This window comes from Dipodomys merriami, unplaced genomic scaffold (assembly GCF_024711535.1).
Source record: "Dipodomys merriami isolate MVZ:Mamm:240054 unplaced genomic scaffold, mDipMer1.0.p SCAF_495, whole genome shotgun sequence".
In the NCBI taxonomy this organism is placed as follows: Eukaryota; Metazoa; Chordata; class Mammalia; order Rodentia; family Heteromyidae; genus Dipodomys; species Dipodomys merriami.
In genome coordinates this window covers 80,457-103,265 of record NW_027206063.1, presented here as the reverse complement: position 1 = coordinate 103,265, position 22,809 = coordinate 80,457, and positions in this window count along the sequence as shown.

Sequence of the window (22,809 nt, the reverse complement as noted above, 5' to 3'; positions counted from 1 at the left end):
TCCTAAGCAACTGCAGTACTTGTTGGTGAGAGGGAAAAGACTGATTAGTGTAGCTGCTGCTCCCTCCCTCCTTTCCCCTTCCTCTTTTCATGTGTTCCAACAGACATATTGAATCAGTACAGTTTAATCCCAGTGGAGTCTGCAGGTGGTATTGTCCTAACATGGAGGAGTTATTAAATTCTTAAGGTCACCATAAAAAGGTTCTATTAAATTGAGTTAATAAAAACATTGGACAAAGGTTTGCAAAGAGTAAGGTGTCAAAGTGGGGGAGCTGGAATGTTTCTCTTGATCATAGACAAGAAGAATAATTTATATCCATCAAAGTGTAAAGAAGATAAAAAAAATTGTATTCTTCAATAAAATGTGAGCTTTTTCCCCCTAGCTAATACACATGTGTATATACAAACAGTCAGATAGGACATTCATTTCTTTGGATTTTTTCAGTTGAAATGGACTTAGAGTGGATAAAATACAAGGTCCCTGGTAAATACCATTCTGACAATAAAAACATAAAAGCTATGGAATATTAGGCAATTTTTGCATGTGTGAAAGCTGATTCTTTTCCTTTTTACTTTTTTTCTGAATTATCTTCAAGTAATTGTACAATGGGGTTTCAGCTCAACAAAAGAAATGTTGGTGCTTGATTTTGAATCACTGTGGAATTTTATTTGGAATTCTCTGCTCTCCCAGTAATCCCTCCACTCACACTGGAACTAGTTTTACTTTCCTGTCATTCTCTCTCTTTTCTTTCTCTTTATTTCTCTAGTGCATATTAAGTCCACTAAGGGATTTCACTATGGTAATTTAGATGTGCATATATTGTATTTTGCCAGAATATATCTCTCCATTTCATTTTCTTTCCCCACTCTCTCAATCCCCTTCTAATCAACAGGTTTCCCTGAGATTCCTTAGACTGCCTTCACACATGTACTGACATCTGTTTTTCTAAAGAAATAGTCTATTGAACATCGCTGTATATTTTAAAGAATTTTTGGACATGTAAAAACAGTACTGAATTTGAACCATTTCTCAGAGATGTACAACATCTAATCAAAATATTTATCTGCTTATAGTAGATATAGTTCCTATATAAAAGTGAGAATAGGAAAATTGAAGTTTGTTTTTAATAAACAAAAAAGGGAAACTGAAAACAGCAACAAACCTAGAAATGAATCATTAGCAATGTACAGTAATTTATTTTGAGGAGTATAACAGAGAGATTCACTTACAGTACTCCTTTCATAAAAGAAACCAAGATAAAAGTTTTCCAAGGCCAATTTTCAGATTCCCAAAGGCAGATGAGAAGTCCAGAGGATTGCAGATGCCCAGAAATCACTGGCCCAATGGTAAAGCGAATTTATAGGCAAAAACTAGGGTATATTTAAGGTTTGAAATTTGAAGTAGGAAGAAGTAATAATTTAATTATCTGCTATCTCAGCAGAAGGAAAAAGCAAAGATCAGTTGGTAGAGCTCTATTCAGAGTGAAAGCATCAGCTACTTAGAGTCCCATTCTTGGACTAGAGAGTAGGGTAGAAAGAGGACAGAGAGAGAGAGATGGGGGCAGAGGGGGAGAGGAAAGTGGAAGAGAGTGAGAGAGCAAGAGAAGAGAGAGAAGGGAAGGAAAGAAAGAAGGAACGAAAAGGAGAGGAAGGAAGAGAAAAGGTGAGGAAGGAAAAGAATAAGAAATGAAAGGAAGGAAAAGAAAAAGAAAGGAAAAGGAAAAGAACAGAAAAATAATTAATTAAGTCCCTTCCTTCATTGTTGGACATTGAAGCCACTTTGTGAGGAAATCTGTTTTCATTTATATCAGTGAAGATAATTCCAACCTAAATTTTTAATTAGGAATAAATGCATTTGGAGATGTATATTATATTTCTTCTTCTTCTTCCTATCAACAACTTAATCTTAAACTGTATGAAAAATATACAGGGAGAATGAACCAGAATAAGTTTAACAAACATTCTTTAAATGGAAACAGTGCAGCATCTTACCCTGAATAGCTGTAACAAAGTATCTTAGACTAGAGGATTCAGAAACAAAAGAAATGTATCCTCACGGAATTTCCTGCCCGGGCTGGCTTTGAACCACGATCATCCCTTCTCAGCCTCCTGAGTAGCTAGGATTACAGGTATGAGCCATCAGCGCCCAGCTCATATAACTTCTTGAAACATAACTCATCAGGCTAAAGATGTGAAAAATTAGAATAAATAATATTTTATCATTTTAAGATATTCTCTGTAAAAATTTGTTTTTAAATAATATGTGATGATTATTGTAAAAGCTAAATAATTGATTTCTGAATTATAAAAATGATAAATTATAATTAAGTAATGATCAAGAAATTGAAATAAAAGCTATCATACAACTGGCTTTCTCAAAGGTTACAAAGAATTTAAATTTTCTCAAATCTTTGAGTATTTTCAAAATACCATTGTGAGTTTAAGGTTATTGGATTATTGATTTTTTTGGTAAAACAAAACAGGGAGAAATCAATTTGTAGGTATTTCTTATTTGCAGGGGGAAGATAGCTCATGGGGCTTGAACTAGGAACCTGGTGCTCACTCTGAGCTTTGTTGATTAAGGTAGTGTTCTAGCACTTTGAGCCCAACTATATTTCCAGTTTTTTTTTTTTCTGATTGTTAATTGGAGATAATAGTCTTATGTACTTAACTGCCCAGGCTGGCTTTGAACTGCAATCCACAGAGCTTAACATCCTGAGTAGCAAGGATTACAGTAACGAACCACCAGCACCTGACAGCTGCAGATTTAACATACAATGAAAACAAAAGAAAATCTAGAAAGGGACCAAAAAGAATAAAGCATCATCTTATCAACTGAATGATAACTGTTTCGTTAAACTACATAAGAATAATAAAACATAATTTAAGATAATACATAAACAACAACAAAAATTCAAAAGCACTTTGAAGGCAATCTTGGGGTCAGTGAATACATTTGCTTTCCTAATATGTTCACACTAAAGTAAACTTCAATCTGCTATTGGGAAAAATCAATAAATTAATGCAATATTGAACAAGATTATGACTCCTAATTTATTTTTATTGTGTAGTAGTAATCAGTCATGCATTGTGTAACTTTGTTTTAAAAAAAACAGATGCATACTTTGCCTCCCTGAGCCTTGATTTTTGCCTTTAGGAGGAACAAATTCCCTATGTATGCTTGTGGCTGGTCTAGAAACACCTTATTATAAGAAAGACCACAAAATAATTTACTAAGAGCAGCAAGAAAATAAAACATGAACTATCTATGGGCTTCCAGAAGTTTCTAGCCCATAATGACAAAAATAAGAGTTTAGAGTTTTCTTCGGTAATTAGGAATCATCTTCTCCGTCTATTAGAGAGGGAGTATCCAAATAGTAGAAAGATATTTGGACTTCTTAAATGAGCTTTCATGCAGATGAATACTGTATTACAAGACAGGATTTCTTCTCTTAAGGTTTATTACTGGAAAGGTTCTCATTGTATAACATTTTCAAGAGCAAATTCTGTTTTATGAATGATTGGAGGTGGTAGAAGTGCAGAGGGTGCTGGCATAAGATAGGATTCCAATTATTTTAAATGTTATCATGCTTTACTGCTCTTTTTTATCTTCACTTCTTTCAGTGTGACAACAGAGGGCACTTATATATGCAGAGAATTCAGAGTATTATAGGAAACTAAACCTTAAGCAAAGGAAGTCCCCAGATACAAGGATCACTAATACGGAAAATTAAACATGATCCTCGTCTACCAAATGAATCCCTATCCATTTACTGTTATTGTGTATTAGCACCCAGAGACTAGGTAGTGAAAAACCAAGTTGTTGGGAAAATAGTGTATTCTCTCCATTTCACAGGAATAAAATTTTGAAGGAAAGTGAACGAGATTTCTTTTTTTCTTGTCCTTTAGGTGCTGGTATGGAACCTGAATTCAGGGGCTCTGGCTCTTGCTCCACTATATTTTTACTCAAGTTTGGCACTCTGCCATTTGTACCACAATTCTGCTTCTGGATTTTTAATAATTAGTTGGGAGACTCTCTGACTCTTCTGCCTGAGCTGGCTTTAAACTAATACCTTTCATAACTCTACTTCCTCGGTATCTAGAATTACAGGCATGAACCACGAGAAACGTTTCATTATGTCTTCATTTTATGCTTTTAAAATGTTACTAGAACTCTCCTACAATGCATTTCCTGTGATTTCCTTTACCCAGGGGTAGTAACCTGTAGTTAGCTAATTGATATCTCTGTTAGCAGAACAGTCTTGAAAAAAATCAAAAAGAAATCTTTAAGCTGCTGTATCAATTCATATATTACAAGATATTTTAGAGAGATATTATTTAATCTTTGCTTTGATACTGCAGCATGTGCTTTCGTTACACATAAGGATAATTAACCTTTATGATGGGCTTGAGATATGGGAAGACACAGTATGAAATAGCTTGAATGTTATTTGTGCAATCACAAACTAAAGAGGTAAAATCTTACTAAATGTTCTTATCCCTTCAATACGATTCTGTTTGTTCATTTATATTGCTTTCCATATGACTTTCTTTGACTGGAGCCTTTTTATTTTGTTGGTGGGTGGCTATTTTTAAGTGAAATGAGAAACATTCTAAGGCAGTTTTCAAGATGATGCAATCTAACCTTGGATATATTGTATAAACCCTGCAACTTAATTAGTACTTATGCTGCAGAGAGAAAAAAAGCCTTGTAATTACTAAAGACAACATATGGCAGGTGCATTGAAACTCTGGAGTGACAAGAAAAACATATGATTTCAGCTCATTATAAGTATTTTCAAAGATACTACTAATTGCAACAGTAATTAAAATTTACCAATATTTGTGAAATTGCCAGGTGACACGTATATATGGAATCAATGTATGCTTTGCATTATTAAATTTGCATAAGATGCATATTCAATTATAAATTTTTTCCTCTCTGCATATATACATATGTATGTGTGTATATGTGTATGTACATGTGTATGCATATATATATACATATACAGATATGTCTATATGTGGAGTATGTGTGTAGAATCTTATGATTTGCACATCTCATTTTCATTTATCATATACAGTAGCTTTGTGTATCAATGTATTCTGATTACTAATATATGTACCATAGCATTTGTAATCTGCTGGAATCAGGTAACAATTAGCATTAAGAAAACGTATTGATTCCATTCAACAAGTCCTCTCAGTTTCCAGATCACATAGTACTGCTGGCAACACCACTTTGATTATAAGAAATGTTGTTGATTGAAATACAAATGCAACTCTAATAATATGCATTAACATCTTAATTCTAAGAACTCACACAACAAGGGAAAATCCTTTCAAGGAAATTCGATTTTTCTCCCTCCCTAACCCTTATAGGTTACATATTACAGGTTACTGACTACCCTTTAGAAAAGTTATTTTAAAAAATATAATTTTAAATTCATGACAATATAACCACTTGAAATTGCCTTTCAAGTAAGGGTTTACTTTTATTTCTTTAATCAATCCAAGCTTTATGAAACTCTTAGAGGGCTATAAATAGCTAGAAACTTTCTTAGGAAAGGAAAGAATATATAATAGGCTAACTAACAACTTTCATAAGGTCAGCAAACTCTGAAATATAGTTCTCTTATGAATTATGAATCAAAGTGCATATAGTTTAAAAATATAAAATGTTTAGGAATGTAATGTAACATATGTAACATGTAACTTTTTTCCTAGTTAAAAAATATTGTTGTTGTTATTCTAAAGGTGAGGAACAAAAGGTTTACAATTTCATAAGCCAGGTAATGAGTACATTTCTTTTTGTATAGTCACTGCTTTCTTTGCTCTCCCCCACTCCTCCCGCCAGTCTCCACCCACAAATGGTATAGTTTCGTTTCAAACTATCATCTAGAAAGTAACACATGAAATGTAGGATTTTTCTTTCTTTTTGTTTTTATTTATTTATTTATTTTTATTCATTTATTTTTTTATTGTGAAAATATTGTACAGAGGGGTTACAATTACATGGGCAAGATAATGAGTACATTTCTTATCAAGCATTGTAGCCTCCTCCTTTGTTTCCCCTCCCCATCCCTTTCCAGCCTCCCCCCTTCCCTCCACTAAATCCGCCCACATCAAAGTTGTAAAGTTGTTTTTCGACATGACAACTTGTACTTCTCATTGTTGCAACGGGTCCACCTTTATCCTTATTTAAACGACTTGTTTTTCCCCTTCCCCTCCACAACTTATACCGACATCAAATACAGTGAAAGCAGGGGTTATACTGTGGGTGAGGGGCATACAAAAGCAACAAAGAAATAATCTTATAAATGCGTTAGAAACAAATGCAGGAAAAACAAAAAAACATTTGAATACATATCTTAGGGTTCATTTTCCTAACGTCACCTTATCTGACCTTTTCTGATTGACCCATACATATACTAGATATTGCAAATAGTGGAAACCATGAGACCTCTGTTTCTTTGGGCTTGGATTACTTCACTTAATATAGAAATGTAGGATTTTAACATAAGCTTAATTTTATATTTTGAAGCATGCAGGTTGTATCAACTCTGGACAGAGTATTCTTTTGTTTATTTTGATTATGTTTCAACAGAATGGGGAAGGGCTTCTAAAATTATAGATGGTACTAGAAATTCTGAGTTTGAAAACGCAGCTCCTGGAGAACACAGGCATATGTGAAGACCCAGATCCAGCAGTCTTTGCCACTCACAGCTCAGCATCTCACAGAGCCCACAAGGGTCTGGAATGCTGAGTAGAACCAGCTCACCTGATTCAGAAGAACACCCACAACTAGATACTGGATGCTTGAGTCCAGGAGAAACAACTTTAATCCACCTTACACAGAAGTACTTCTGAGTAATTGGAAGCACAAAATACAATATTACTCTTTAGAATAGCAGGAATTACATAAATGAAAGGTTTTCTTCTTATTATTGTTTTGAGAAGCCCACCTGAACAGTGACCACCTCTCCTAGGTGAGCTGCTTAAGAGCTAGAAGCAACTGCTATTACCATTAAGGAGAGATGGAGTAATTAGGAACTATCAAAAGGATTCACTGTTGACTTTTGGGAGCAGAAACCATGGTAGACATGTCTGGGTGGAGCTGGAGTTATGGAGAAAGTATAAGGATAGAAGGGAAGAATTATGGCCCTTCCTTCTCCATCACTAAAGCATTTTATTGTCACTAATACTGATGTAAAACACAAGAAAGTGCATGGCATCCTTTTATATATGATAATTCTCACCATAAAATCAGATGACAAAGGAATCATAGAATAGTTTCAGCTTTCTATCCAGGTGCTTAGAGGAATGTTCACTGGCCTAATAGAATAGATTCTAAAATAAAAGTTCAATGTACTCAATGAATTCCACCTCTGCTGCTACTCAGTAAGTATCCATCCGCTTTCAGATTCTGTGTTCAGCTAACACCAGTAAATATGATTTCAGAAATTAAAAGAAACAAAACTATCACCGTTTTCCAAAATGGAAATATAGCCAGGTGCTTTTAGCCTATCCCTTTATTCCAATCTACTTAGCAGGCAGAGATCTGAGGATCGCAGTTCAATGACAGTAACAGGCATGAGTCCAATAAACATGTAAAATGTAGAAAGTAGCATTGTCGTTCAAGTAGTAGAGACCAGTGTTGAGGGGAAAATACAAGCAAGAGTGGAATTCCTGAGTTCAAATCCCAGAAGTCTCTCTCTCTCTCTCTCTCTCTCTCTCTCTCTCTCTCTCTCTCTCTCACACACACACACACACACACACACACACACACACACACACACACTCAGAGAGAACAGATAATTTTGTTACTGATAGAAGATCATTTCTCGTTCAGTTTAGGTGCAATGACTCTAGTAATTGGCAAATTCAAGCTGAAGTGGAAAGCTATCATTAACATCAATCTTATTTAAAATGCTAGCTAAAACAGTTGCCAAAATACCAAAAGGATAATCACCACAGAAAATTGTTCATATTTAAATCTTCCTATTACTATTTCCAAATTTTCTATGCGTTCAAACAGTATTCACTCTCCCATAGAAAGTGAACTGGCATCCATACAATGTCTATCTTTTTAGCTGAATAATGAAAATATGCAATTCTAAGCCAGCGTAGTCTCCTATTTTCTCCCTTCCTCATTCTTTCTTTAATTAAAAACCACCTTAAAGCCAAGGCACGTTTTTAGAGGTTCATTATTGTAAGTTGCTTGGCAGTTCTGCTTTCCCTGCTGTTCCAATATCATTATCTCCGCCTGCCTTTCTTGCTGTCCATCATGAGCCTTCAGAGCACCAGAATTTTCAGATCATCTCTTTCCTCCAAACTTGTGTTTCCAAATGTATTACTTGAAGATCTATCCAGGAGAAAGGTGATCCTTCTTTTAAATTGAATTGCAATGGTGCAAACATGCATTCTATGGATGCCAACACAAGGAACAGGGTTAGGTTCAACTGTTTTATCTTTGCTCAATTGGTGCTATGAACCTAACTGTAGTTCTGAGTAAGGGAGTTGGTAATGTTCCTGGAACAAGTCTACTGTCTGAGTGATTATTCAAATGAGCGTTTTCTTTGCCTCCTGGAGAGCATCATCTGAGGACAACTACTTTCACACAATAATAATATTTCAAATACATACCTTAAGTTCTGTTGTTATTGTTGTTGTTGTTTGGGGGGTATAGATTTGTCCTGAGGCTCAAACTCTAGGCCTGGGTGCTGTTTTGAACTCCATTTTTTCAAGGCTAGCATTTGAGCCATTTTGCCACTTCTGGCTTTTCTGTGATTTAATTGCATAATAGTCTCACAGATTTTTCTGCCAAGGATGGCCTTGAACCATGATGCTTAAATCTCAGCTTCCTGAGTAGGTAAGATTACAGGTGTGAACCACCAGTGCCTGGCTACTTAATGTCTTAGTTGGCTCTTGAAACTTCTATTATAAATTAAAATCAAATCAAATTAAATTAAATTGAAAGCATACATAGCAGTGGTACTCACTAGACTCTATGTGGAAATTGAACTATATAACCTGTAGGTAGGAACAGGAGGGAAAACCAGGGAATGAGAGAAGGGGTAACATTGTTCAAAAAGAAATGTACTCTGACATATAATTGTGACACCTCTGTAATCACCTTCATAATAAAAATAAAAATACATACTGCTATGGTCTTCTTTGTTTGACCTACTACTCGATATGTTAAAATTATGTTTACAAAGCATAGCAAATATTAGAGTTGTTTCAGGTTGTCTGTAAATAGACCATTTTCATTATGTTGTGCAATTAAGTATAAGTGTCTCCAACAGCAAAGTTTTCAATCACTGCAAGTAATTAGGTCATTAGTCCTACAATTACTATTTAGTACCTCTCTTAGAATTATTCTGCATTTTCTTACCCCCTAATTCAACTGTTATATGTATCATATATCAAAACAATTGTGTGTGTGTGTGTGTGTGTGTGTGTGTGTGTGTGTGTGTGTGTGTGTGTGTGAGTGTATGCTTGCTAATCCTGAGCTAGTCAAGGCTGAGTGCTGAGCCTGAGATTCCTTTTTGCTCAAGGTGAGAACTGTACAACTTGAGGTGCAGCTCTATTCCCAGCTTTTTTGGTGATGAATGGGAGATCAGAGGCTCACAGCCTTTCCTGCCCAGGTTAATTTTGAACAATGATCCTCAAATATCAGCCATCTGGGTAGCTAGGATCACCATTGCCAGCCATTGGTGTCTAATTAAGTAGTATTTTTATGAAATGATTTTCATTAGGTGTTACATTTGAAGATCTTTTTAAACATTGAGATGGACACAGGACTGTGGAAGTCTCTTGGAACTCAAAGCACATACTCAAGCACCCCAACAATAGCTCTGGAAACAGGATTTCTAAATGAATGTGAACTTAGAGATTTATTGACATTTATCTGATTTCTTCCATTATAATTAACACAAATGTAAAGTCACCTTAACACTTTCAAAAACATTAAGGATGAGTTTATGTTCCATGTTTGTGGTTTATTTGGATTTATTTTCCATTTTCTACAGTTTACTAAAGACTAGAAGAATTCTATCTACAATCACTAGAACTATATGGCATAGAAAAAAGAATTGTGGCAAGAGACACCCTGGGGTTTATAAACTGACCCCTTTCTCTCCCTTTTCCTTCGCATAAGAATAATATAGAATTTTGAAATTACAGCAGTGCTAACAGTTTGATTTAATAATTATTTAAGGAAGCTCTTCTACCCATGGGACCATGTCCCACAATGCCATTGGTCTCTATATGATTCAAAACTTTATCAAAATTTATCAAATATATTTCTACGTGTTTCAAATGTTCCTTAGGGTTAATATTAATTACTTGAAAGCCAAAGGCACGTGGCAACCTCATGTTCTATTGCCTCCATATTTGTGATATTCACAATAGTATCTCCATTATCTTTAATGCTTTCTGTGTGACTTAGCTTAAGATCTTTTCCAAAGAATCATACTATTCAGTTTAAAAATAACAAACCAAAATTTCATTTCACCAAACCTGTTTTGAAAGAGTGAGTGTAATGAGTCTTCATTTTTTGTGTAACAACATTGTGATATTTCTGGTACAGACTACCTTTTGTACTTTATCCTTTCTTTTTTCTCCATACTGCTTATGATTATGTCGTAGGCATCTTTTATACCTGTAGGTGCCAATTTCCTTTGCTTCACTGCTGTGGACTGCTTTGTCTAATGGAGTATGTGAGTAGATTTTAAATGTATCTATTTCCATCAAGGACTGAAAATGTATTACTAACTTGTACCAGTGTTTTGTGTTTTCAGTTCTGACATGTTCTCAACATATCTCAAGAAACCATTATTCTATGAATCTAGCTTCTGTTCAACAGGCACAAAAACCCAATTGAAATGAAGAGTTCTCTGTAGCTCTGATTAGGCCAGAGAAGCTCAGCCAGGCAGATCAAAAAGTACCCAACTTGCGCATGAATATAAAATCAATGACTGGTGTAGAAAGCCACTGAGGTCCTGTTATTTTGTATTGACTATTGTCTAGAAGGATAATTGAAAACAGCATTGCTATTTAGTAGTTCTCTTCCTTTAAGAAAGACAAGTTACATGTATTGTAACTGCCTTTATTTATGAGTCAATTGGACAGATGATTTAACTTTCCTCTAGCATAAACATTCTAGTTTTCTAGGATTATACGTCATCTATAAACATATAGATTAACTTTTCACATCAATAAAATATGTCATCTGTGAGCTAGGGACAAGAGCCCTCTGGGTTTCAGGGCATGCATGATTTGAAAAAGAATGATCTTGCAACAGATAGAAAAGCTCAGAGAAATGAGGGATTCATGAATCTCCACTGACTTTCTAAAGTGGGCACGAAAAATGGGAAGTGTATTTCAGGCTTCAGATTTTCCTATGAAGAGTCACAGAAGGAAAGGAAGTAGACAAAGGAATCCTATAAATCTAGATATGGAAAGAGGAAGAATTCAAAACTAACGTTTTGGAGTTGGGAAGGTGGCTCATTGGTAAAGTTCTTGCCTAGCATGCATGAATCCCTTGGTTTGATTCCTCAGTACCACATAAACAGAAATGAAACAGAAGTGGCACTATGTATCAAATGGTAGAGTACTAGCCTTGAGAAAATAGAAACTCAGTGATTTTACCCAAACCTTGAGTCAAGACCTAGGGCTCGCAAAAAAAATAAATAAACAAGTTAATAAAATAAAAAATGAATTAAATTAAACATTTACAGAACATAAACTGTGAAGAAGAGCATATAAAAGGTCAAATGGATTAGCCTTAGATTGTGGAACTGTCATGTGAGCCCTCAGGAACAGAGGTTGTTTGGTAATTTAACTACAGAAAGTAATGCACATGTTAAGAAAAAGTGAGAAAGGATAATGTAGTCTAAGATTGTTTTCAAGGAATAAATTCTCTTCACACAGGAAACAAAGGTTGAAGAAGTAATATGACATATTTAAATGTAATATGGTGAAATCCTTTTGAGGAAAAATAAATTACAGATTTTATAGGGATTTCTCAATATTGTGACAATCCAGATTACAATATCTTACTTTGATTTTACTCAAACACTACTCAAACTCTTCATTCTCAGCTGGACATCCTTCAGGATGTTTGAGCTGATACTTACATCAGCTCAAAAAATGATTATAGTCACCAAATTCGTTTATGAGTAAAGTTCCTTCTAGGTAATGAATAAAATGCTGGTGTTCAACTACATGAGTTACAGCTCTACTTCTTTATTTTTGCTAGTTAATTGGACATGAGTCTCAAGGAATTTCCTGTCAGTATTCCTTCATACTCAGGATGCAAAGATCTGAGAATCACATTTCTAACCCAGCCCACAAAGATCTTAGTTTCTGAGTATCTAGGATTGCTTGCATTAACTTCATCTTTTATTTATTATTATTATTAGTAGTAGTAGTTGTTGTTGTAGTTATTTGGCCATCAGCCTGTCCTGGTTCCTCCGTATGATTAGTTAAGTTAGCCTTGTCTTATGGCTCTGATATGTTACAATATGCTAGAATCAATGCAGCTTTTCTCTTTAATATGCAATCTGCCTGAGAATTATTGTGATCATTTTTAAGAAACGATTACTAAGTTATATTTGACATAATAATAAAATTCACCTAAATTTAACAATTTGTTTAATGAAATAAAGTATTTCATATTTTCATTTTAATAAAATACATGTTAAAATTGAAATTTTTATGAAGTATGACTATAATTCATACACCTAGTGGCTGCTTTTTTTCCAATCAGAGATATCTAGTTAGACTTTTTCTAGGTTTAGTTCATTTTATTTCTGTGAATGCCGTCTATATTTTGACCATTATTCTTTTATGAGATATATGGTTGGCAACTATATCCCATACTCTATAAATTGATTTTCTATTCTATTGATGAATTTCTTTGCTGCACATAAGATTTTTAGTTTGATGTAAGTATGTTTATTTGTTTTTTGTTGTTTATGTTTTTGAGATCATATCCCAATAATCTTTCCCCCAAACTATTGATATGCATCATTTCCCTTGTGTTTTCACTGTTTTTCTTCCTCTATTTTTATATTTCAGGTACTCTGTGAAGAATTTCAACCCATGTTGAACTAATGTTTGTGTATACGATATTATGTATCAAATTTTGTCGATCTGGACATATACTTTTCCCAACACCATTTATTAAAGAGACTCTTTTTCTGTGTGTTCTCTTTGTATGAAAACAAGAAAAGCTCTTGATATTCACCAAATCTTTAAGTTTTGGCTATTTGTCCTGTCACTTTGGTCTTTGTGTCAGTCTTTCTGCCCAAAACAGTAAGTTTGGATGCTATAGATTAAAAAAAAATATTTTGAAGCCAGATGGTGTGATCTCTAGTTTGTTTTATTTTGGAGTCCTTTATGACAGCCTACAAAAATTTTAATTTTATTTCTATTTCTGTAAAAAATAACAACGAATGTTTAGTAAGGATTTTACTGAATCTGTTGATTACTTTGAGGAGGAAGGGCATTTTATGGAAAGACAAGCATTTTAATAATATTTATAATAAGACATTGATATATTTATTTCTATTCATTTATTACTTCTTCAATTATTTCATTAATTTCTTCCAGTTTTCTGAATCTAGACTTTGTATCCTCAATAGATTTCTTTCTGTGCTGCAGTAAATCATATTTTAGGTTTATTTTTCTTAATTTAATTTTCTGAGTTGACATTTACTATATGAGAAAATTCTTCTGATTTTTATAGGTTACCTTGTTGCCTTGCAAGGTTACTGAATTTATTCTATTATGCATTATAGAATGTTTACTTTTTTCTTATATAATACCATTTCACCTTCATGCATTTTTATATTTTCTTAAAAGAAAAGAGAAAAAGGGAAAAGTCCTGGAATGAAGGAAGTGGTGTGATAGCAGAAGGGGAAAGACATTGGAGGAGAGGAAGTTGAGGGACGGCAGGAAGTGAAGGATGGCAACTGACTACCCAGGCAAAGCAGGTCAGACCTTTGGCGAGTGGAGAGGCCTGAAGAGAAGAAGGAACTGGTAGAAGGGAAAAATGGAAAGACATGGAAGGATGTATAGTTCTGTAGCCAAAGAGAGACAAAGGGAAGGGGGAAAATGGCTTGCCCTTTGATGTTTGGAGCTTTGGATATCATAATTTGGGGGGTTGGTGGTTTGGAGAACATTGATTATAGTAAATGTATCTCGATGGATTCTCTTGAACTACAGAGTTCCTAATTTTCGGAAACCCCATCAAGATAATCAATTTGGATAGCTGTTGGGTCTTCATCCGTCCCACGAAAGATGGATGGGGTCTGAGGAAAGGTAAGTGTGGTGCTTGCCAGTTCCCCAGCCTCCCTCATCCCGGGAGACAATCAGACACAGCGGGGAGCCAAATTCAGCAGGTAGAAAACTCATTTATTAACAGAGAGCAGCCCTTTTTAAAGCCAAAAAGGGCGGGTGGCAAGGCAAGGGAGGAAGAGGAACCAATCACTGTCAAGGTCACACCCTACCATGCACCTGAGCCTTCCGGGGCTGGTTAGGCACTGATCGGAAAATCAATTGGGCTCTGCCCACTCTACTCTCTCCCAGTGCCATCTTTGCTGCCCATGTGCTCTACAGTAAATTAGGCTCTGCCTAGTAAAGCCACTCTCAGCGCCATCTTTGCTGCACATGTGCGCCACAGATTCCCCCTTTTTTTTTTGTTTTAATGGCAGACCCACCTCCCAGTTAGTTATCCTTTTCCCTCCTCTGTAAAAGTTGTTTTAACATGATTACATTGGTAAGGATAGCATTGGCTACACAGGGGGTTCCAGGCAAGTCTGGCGATCGAGATTCGCCAGACAAGGATAGTAAGGGCTCTTGTGCATGATCCAAGAGCCTGTCCCAGTTACCTCACATCCGCACCTAGCACAGTAAAAAACATCAGTCCCACCACAGTTAGAAATATCCAAAGCAGTTCAATTAAATCCTGGGCACCTGGTGTCTTTTAAGTAAGCCAGTTCCTTGTATGTAGCTTTAAGCTAGCACAGGGGTCAAGATGACCTTTGAGCTTTACTGTCAGCTCTCAATGGCTCCCAACATCTCCCCGTCTTAGTTTAAAGAAGCGAACCCGCCTGTCTTAGGTTGGGTGGATCGCCTTGTCTGCCCTACCTATCATCGGGAACTTCTTCAGAGTGAAGCTGAAGGGCCTGTCTTAGGTTGGTCAGACTGACACTCCCTCTTACCTGTCTCTGGCTGTGATTCCTCTTGGGGGATAGACATTCATTCATTTGGAGCTTGATAACTGGCTGGCTAAGCTCTTAAGAGTTTTGCAGTGCATGTATAATGCAAGGAAGGCATAGAAAAAAAAAAAAAACATCAGCAAAAGCATTACCAGGCCAGGAAATGTCACTAGTCCTTTAAGCTTAGTGAAGGATGGGATAACAGTCTTTGCCACTTTAGAGTCCAGAGGTGGGGATGTTCTAATCCAGCTATTTGCCTGTGGGGTTGGACAAGATCTAAACTGGAAGCATAACAAAAGGTGGTTGTTTAACAATAAGTATGGATTCAATGCTGCTATACAAGCAATTAGTAAAAGAACAATTATAGAAGGTAACATTAAAAGAATTAACTACTACAAAAATATGAAACAGTCCATAGGGTGGTGATCAAAATGAAGGTTAGGCCACCAGGTCGAAGGTTCTCTTGTGGTGCTATTGACGAATTCTGCATTGCCAGCGTTGATCACTGCCCAGGTCACCTACTGAGGTTGATGCAGATTCCATAGGGCCGTTCACAGGATTGGGAGTAAGGACAGCCAACAGCTGGAGTATCGCCATCTGCAATTGTTAGAGAACACAAGAGCTTCTCAAGGCCTGGTTGCCCTTGGGGATGGTTTGTAGTTGTCTTTCTGGCTTGTGTCTTTAAAACAGAAGCCTCGTCCATGGCCGTTTTTCTTTCCTTGTTGGTTAGCTTATTCTTGGGCATCCTCTTGTATAGAGGAGATGGGTAAAAACTTAAGGTTCCTGGCAGGGATCCAAATGGTAGCAGAGTCCCCTATGGGGAAAATGCATCCAAATCCCCTGCCCATAGTAAATATGGGGTCAGGTCCTCTCCATTGTTGTGTCAGGGGGTCCTTCCACCTGACTTTCACTTGGGACTTAGAGTTTAGTTGTCCCCAGTGCTTCTGAAATCTGGATTCAGTTGCCCGTTTTGAAAAATTTTTAAATTTTAATGGTAAACAAAGCTATCTGTAACTGTATATGGGGGCTAACTCCCCCTTTTTTGTTTTATTGGCTATCAGAATACAAATTAAAAGGTTTTTGAATGTCCTGAAGGGCCATAATTACGGCCAGCATTTCCTTATATTGTAATTATAATAACTTCTTGTGGCGTCCTGTCTTTTAGCAGGGCAAATAAGGGCACAAGACTATCTTTAGGGACAGAAACCCATGGCAACAGCCAATTGATTTCCCCTAAAAGACTCTGAAGTTCGGTTAAGGTCAGAGAGGCTGGAATATCCAGCAAAGGCTTAAGGGGGCTGGCCTGAGTCAAGGTAAGGTGGGTCCCGAGCACATTAAAAGGAGCTGCCTTTGGGGCTGGGAAGGTAGCTCAGTGGTAGAGCGCTTGCCTTGCATGCCTGAGGCCCTGGGTTCAATTCCCCAGCACCACATAAGCGGAAAAAAAAAGCCTGAAGTGGCGCTGTGGCTCAACTGGTAGAGCATTCGCCTTGAGCTGAAGAGCTGAGGGACAGCGCCCAGGCCCAGAGTTCAAGCCCCATGACAGGACCACCCCCCCCAAAAAAAGGAGCTACTTTTTGAATTTTATTAAGGGCTATGGTAAAACCCCTTTTTTTTAATATGGGGAGAACCTGGGCCAGAAGGCCCTCCAGGCAGCTTGGGTCTCGGTGCCCCAGAATTATATCATCCATGTAGGCATAGGCAAGGGAGGTATCTGAACCCAGCACTGGCCCTAAAAGTGTGGCCAAGTATTGTTGGCAAAAGGCCGGACTATTGGCCATTCTTTGTGGCAGCACAGTCCATTCAAAACTCTGATCAGGCTGGGAAAAATTAAGAGAAGGGATGGAGAAAGCAAACTTCTCGCAGTCATCTGGATGCAGAGAGATAGAAGAAGAACAATCTTTAATATCAATCACAACCAAGGCATATTCTGAAGGTATAGCAGGAATCCAGGGCATGCCTCTTAGGGGCGTTCCTACTAGCTCCATTCTTTCATTTACCTTACGTAGGTCTTGGAGCATATGCCAAGCCCCGGAGGCTTTTTGAATAACAAATATGGGTGTGTTCCAAGGACTTATAGAAGGGCGAATATGCCCGAGGTTTATCTGTTCCTCCACCAGAAGGTGGAGTGCTTCAAGTTTAGGTTTGGTCAACGGCCACTGCTCCACCCAGATTGGGCTTCCTGGCTTCAACCTAATGGGAAGTGGCCTTTAGTATTGGGGGTGCACCCAAGCGGGTCCCCATGTTCTTCTCTGTAATTATGAAAGTTAAAAAATCCCTTTCCTTAACTCCCTCTAGATCCTGTTTAAGCCTTTGTTCTTCTTCCCCATCCAGGATATCATCATATGATGCTCGATAGTCTGTAGTGAACACGGCATCCATTTGTCTTAGCATGTTTTGGCCTAGTAAATTGGCAGTGAGGTTCTCTGCCACTAAAGGGCATATCTTTCCCTGTTCTTCATCTGGGCTAGTCCATGTCTTAAGGGCAACAGTCTCTTTGGACTGGGAGTGGCCCCCGTATCGGGGGCCCAGGTGCAAGTTTTCAGTCCAAGGGCACTTCCTCCTCCCTGAGTGTGGTTTGGTCTGCCCCAGTGTCAATTAAGCAGTGAAACCTCTTTCCGCCTATGAGAATACTCATTTTAGGGTGGAGTCCATCCACCAGGGGGACGATCCAATGGACCTGAGCTGCTCTGCCATGAGGCTGCCTGAGCCTCAGAGCAGAGGGGGTTCCTCCTTGAGTTTACGGGGTGGAGGATACCCCTCCCCTAGTAAAAAGGCTTCTCATCTACATCAAACTTGATCGACAATCCTTTTTCCAATGGAATCCTTTCCTGCACCTGGGGCAGGGCGTAGGGGGCAGTCTGGCTCCCCTGGGCCGGTTGGCGGGGGATTGTTGTGTACAGTCCCTCCTAAAGTGCCCCTCCTGCTCGCATTTAAACCAAGACCCTTTCCCCGATGGTCTTAGGGTTCCTTGGCCCTGGGCTACAAGTGCCTGAGTAATAGCCTCAGTCATTGTGGATGCCTGAGCCTGTAAAACTAAAGCTAGGGATTGGGCCTGGTGCTGTTGCATTCCCACATCCTATGAGGCCACCACCCATCTGCTCAGGGAACTCTCTCTCAATCCCGCACAGGCCGTGCAATGGTCTGCATTCATCCCTTCCCAGAACAGCAGCTTTACAAACTGATCTTGGAGATTCCCTGCCGGCAGCTTGTGATGAACACTCTGTTGGACTCGGTCTATGAAATCAGGTAGAGGCTCACCCGGTTTTTGTCTCACTCCTGCCATGGGGGACTCAGTGGGCCCATGATCTAGTTTGTACTATTCGGCAAGTCCTGTCTGCTGCACCTGGTCATGGTACGGGCCAGGTATTGTGGCCTGTTGGATGCCGATGGAGTAACCTCCCCTGTCCCTGCCAGCTTGGCATGAATAGGTATCGCTGGTTTATCCTGCCGGTTACTCTCCGCTCGCACTCTGCATTCCTCCTCAAAGAAAGCACACCATTTAATAAACTGAGAACTAGTAAGAATGGCTTTGGTCACATCCATCCAGTCCTTAGGGACACACAGGTGATATGCAATGTCTTGTAATAGGGTCTGGGCCCAGGGAGTGTTTGGGCCATCCTCCACCACCGCCTTAGCCTCCCATGGATACCATTCCAAGGGCCTGTTAGCTCCTGGTGCCAGATTGACTGGATACGCTTGGGGAAGGGAATCCGGTGGCCTAGAGTCTGGGCTCTTGAGTGGCTCTTCCTTTCCAGAGGAGGTCTCCAAGTAGGTTACTTCCTCAGCCCTCGGCCTCTCCATGGAATGTTGGTAGGGGTCTGGGTCTTGCAAGTCCCTCTCACAGGTTTCATAATGCACCTTACCTCCCCTCCAATCGGGGGAATACGGAGGGAGCCTAGGACTGTCAGTATCAGCTGGGTCAGAGGGGGTAATTTTTACCCTTGTTTTCACTTCCACTCTGCACGTTTCAGTGCGTTCTCGATTGGATTTGACACATTCCTTTTCCTTCTCACTTCCCAACTCCTCCTGTACTCCTTCTAGGCCTAATGTTCCCTCTTCCTCCTTCTTCTTTGATATAGCATTACCCATATTTAGGGTTTCACTTACACGGAGAGACCACTTAGCCTCGGCAGGTATCTTTTCCTTTCAAGCCCCACGTTGGGTGCCAGATGTTGGGTATTTGTCCATCCCATGAAAGACGGACGGGGTCTGAGGAAAGGTAAGTGCGGCGCTCGCCTGTTCCCCAGCATCCCTCAGCCCAGGAGACAATCAGACACAGAGGGGAGCCAAATTCAGCAGGTAGAAAACTCGTTTATTAAAAGAGAGCAGCCCTTTTTAAAGCCAAAAAGGGCAGGTGGCAAGCCAAGGGAGGAAGAGGAACCAATCACTGTCAAGGTCACACCCTATCAAGCACCTGAGCCTTCCCGGGCTGATTAGGCACTGATTGGAAGATCAATTGGGCTCTGCCCACTCTACTCTCTCCCAGCGCCATCTTTGCTGTCCATGTGCTCTACAGTAAATTAGGCTCTGCTCACTCAACCCCCTCTCAGCGCCATCTTTGCTGCCCATGTGCTCCACAGATAGCATTGGGCCTTGGCCCCAGGGAAAAGTCCCCATAGGTGAAAGTGTCAACCCTCAGGGTTAAGAGTCTACCTCGAGTGTTTGTCTCTGGAGGACCAACATTGACCAAAGTCATTTAGGTTCCTCTAAGGGTGTGTCTGGGAAAGCTTGCCAGCCTGTTGTGGGGACCCCCTCTGGAGGTCACTTGTGGTTTCTGGGAATTCCTTGAGAGGTCATGTAGGGCTTCCTTGGGAAGCCATCTGGAACCTCATCAAGTATACATCTGCGACTTCCTAGAGAAGCCAAATGAAACCTACCCTCGAGGTCATCTACGGCCTTCTCCAGGGGCCATATTGGACTTTCTCCAGACGTCATCTGGGGCTTCCTCAGGAGGCAACCTGAGACCTCTTCAAAAGTAGTCTTTGGGGCTTCCATAAGAAGCAATCTAGCACGACCTCTTTAGGTCATCTGGAATTTCTTTGGGAGGTCAGCTTGGGTTACCTTGATAAGAAATGTATGACCGTCTTCAGTCATCATCTAGGACTTCCTTGAGAAGCCATATAGGACCTTATCTGGAGGTCATCTGTGACTTTCTCAAGAGAGTTTTCTGGACACTCCTCTGGGGTTCATATATGGCCTCTTTGAGTGGCCATTTGGGAGCTATTCAAGACGTAATCTCAGCCTCATTGAGAGGACATCTGGGACCTCCTTTGGAGGTCATCTGACACTTCCTTAGGGAGCCATTTGGAACCTCCATGAGAGATTATCTAGGGCCTCCTAGGGAAGACATATGTGACATTCTCCAGAGGTCATCTGTGGCCTCCTTAAGAGGCAATCTGGGACATTCTCTCTGTTATCTGAGACCTCCTGTAGAGGTCAACATTGAGAGGTATGGGACATGTAAATTAAGTGTCTGTGGCTATTGGTCTGTTTGTGTATGCTGATAGTTCTATTTGTGTCCTGTATGCCCCTCTGTTTACTCTTTTTCTCAGGATGGGAGAACAAGGCCTAAAGTTCCTATATCCAAAAAATATTCTCCCCAAGGCTTATAGAGTCCCTCAGAGAAAGATGCATTGGTGTATTCTCTCTCCTATTCTTTGCCATCAGCAACTGTAATGTTAAGTCCTCCCATACCAAAAGTGGCTACATTTACCAGCCTGAGGTGGTACAATGTGGTATGTTTCCATTATTACCCTTGAGACAGGAACTTGAAGGAGATGGGGGGCAGGCCCCCTTTATAATATATATTCCCTTTACAACTAGTGACCTGTATAACTGGAAATAGCAAACTCCATCCTTTTCAGAAAAAAACCAGGGGCTCATTATTTCATTAGAGACAGTAATTTTAACACAAAAGCACATCCGGAATGAGTGTCAGCAAATTTACAGGTGCTTTTCACCTGGTAGAAAAGGGAGTGAATCCTGCTCTGTGACTTGAAAGTAGTCTTTGGACCAGACAGTAGACCCACTATTAATGAGACCATTCGGAGCAAGTCTTTCCACAGACTTACACAAGCTGAGACTAACAGTGATCGAGGTATGGAAGTGCATACCTAATATTGCTAGGTTTGATTAGCAGGGATACCTCAGTGACTAGAAGCCAAGTCATCAATCTAAGGTGAGTGAGATGGTACAGTAGGGAACCTCTAGGAGTAGATCAGTGTGCTTATTGAAAGCAAAATGGATATTGGGAAAGGAATGTCCAAGGAGGAGAAAGATAGAAAAGAACAGGTTATATAATCACATTAAACACCTGAAAAATGTGTTCATATCTCTGGAGTAACATGCAAAGGAGCTTGGGGCTCTGAATTCCAACTATGTTCAATTTAAAAAGCAGCCCTCTGCATTTAAGAAGAAATGTGGCAAAGGAAAATTCACACACACACAGGTTTATAAAAGACTGAATCTCCATGATGTGGTAGTCAAAACCAACCAAGAGGTTAAAAGCACATAGAAGAGCACATTGGAGAAAACAGAGAGAATTATTTGACGTGAATAAAAGATTTGAAGATATAAACTTGTGAGAGTCAAAAAAAGAAGAATAGCTTCTTCACGCTCATGATATTCCTTTATAAACCTTTGGATTGACTCCTCTCTCCCTCTCACGCTCATACAGAGTCCTTTGTAGGTTTTCAATCTTTTCCTGCATTGACCTATTGTTTGCCTCCTCTCTCTCCCTATCACGCTCATACAGAATCTTTTGTAGGTTTTCAATCTTTTCCTGCATTGACATTTTGTTTGCCTCCTCTCTCTCCCTATCACACTCATACAGAGTTCTTTGTATGTTTTCAATCTTTTCATTTATCATGTTTGCCAGCAGTGTTTGTAGAGCTATTTGGGAACTCTCCTCATCTGTTCTGTCCCCTGATAATAATGATTGGGAATGGAGGTACCCAGACTTGCCATTTTTCTTGTGGTTTTTCGGCTTACTCTGCCCATTTGGGATGAAAGTAACACCAGTTTTGTGCTAGAACACTAACTTAAGGCAAGCATCAAACAAAGTCTGAATTTGCACAGTCAATAGTCTGCAGATACAATCTAGTTCAACAGATACCTCTATTCAACATCAAACAACTATATATTAATGGGCTATGAACCGCAAAGAAGAATTTGGTAAACCAGAAATTATTAGGGTTAGGGAGAGATGTGGGTAAAAATAGGAATAGAGTGATTTGGAAAGGTACAGGGAGAGTTAACTAAGTCCTAGTCTCAAAGCAGGAAATAGGTTGGATAGGATGAAAGTAGAGAGAGAGAAAACAAGAAGAAAGAGAAAGGAAAAAAAGATACCAGAAAAAATAAAAAAATAAAAATTAATAATATGCAGAAGCGAGAACAAACTATTCAAAGAACGTGAATATAATGAGAGAAGGGGAGAGATATAAAGGAGATGTGAAAATATTAAAAATAAAAATACTTAAAGTATTATATAGGTATAAAGAGGTAATACTACTATTAAGGAATTTAAGTCTCAGAAGTTTTGAATTGAGTAATAAATTTGTGGATTAAGTGTGTACACAATG